Below are 1,012 nucleotides of genomic sequence, written 5' to 3'. Positions count from 1 at the left end.
TATTTCCACACAAAAAACTGTAAACTTACTTTTGCCCCACCCTATAACAGATTCACTTGTGTGACCTGGAATAAATCTATTCACTAGTTGTCAATCGCATGATAATATTTAGTGTTGTGAGGATTTACTGGGGGTGAAGAATATATTGTGGTACAGGAAAAGTATATGTAGAAGTCTGTGAAATTGACTTCTAGGAGTTAAATGATTCATTTTTAATGTTATAGTAAATATTATAAAATATATCTTTAAAGATATGATTATCCACTTTTGTATGAGAGAAACAAACTTAAATTATTTAGAAAGTGATATAGGCCTTCCAAATTAAGTATATGTCCTCCACCGTATAGCTCTATATGTTTTGCTTACAAAAATATTACTTAAGGTGCTGAGTAGTAGTATCTAAATTTACATGAAGCAGGTCAGGGGGTAAAAATGAGGACATTTGATATGGACAAAAAAGAAGATAAATAATCTCAATAGAAAGAGAAAAAAGTAATTTGCAAAAATCCAGCACTTTTTCATAACTAAAAACTCTCAACAAATCATAGAAGGGAATTTACTGCAGCATAATAATGGTCATATGTGAAGAGCTACTTCAAACTTTATATTGAATGATAAAAAACTTAAAACTTCCTCCAAAATCAAGGACAAAACCAGAATGTCAGGTCTCACTACTTTATCCCATGTATTATTGGAATATCTATCCAGAACATTGAGGTAAATAAAGGAAATAAAAAGTATCCAAGTCAGAAAAGAGGAAGTAAAATTATCTCTTTATGAAAATGGCATGTTCTATATGTAGATAACTGAGATTTCACACTCATAAAACAAAAACAAAAACATCAAAAAACAAAAAACTGGGAGAAACCAAGATGGCGGCATAGGTTAACGCTGGAGATTGCTGCCTTGAACAACCAAATCAAAAATACACCTAAAAGACGGAATGGACATCATCCAGAACCACAGGAAGGCTGGCTGAGTGGAAATTCTACAACTAGGAGGAAAGAGAATA

Source organism: Myotis davidii, unplaced genomic scaffold (genome assembly GCF_000327345.1).
Source record: "Myotis davidii unplaced genomic scaffold, ASM32734v1 scaffold504, whole genome shotgun sequence".
NCBI lineage: Eukaryota > Metazoa > Chordata > Mammalia > Chiroptera > Vespertilionidae > Myotis > Myotis davidii.
This window is presented reverse-complemented; position numbering follows the sequence as displayed.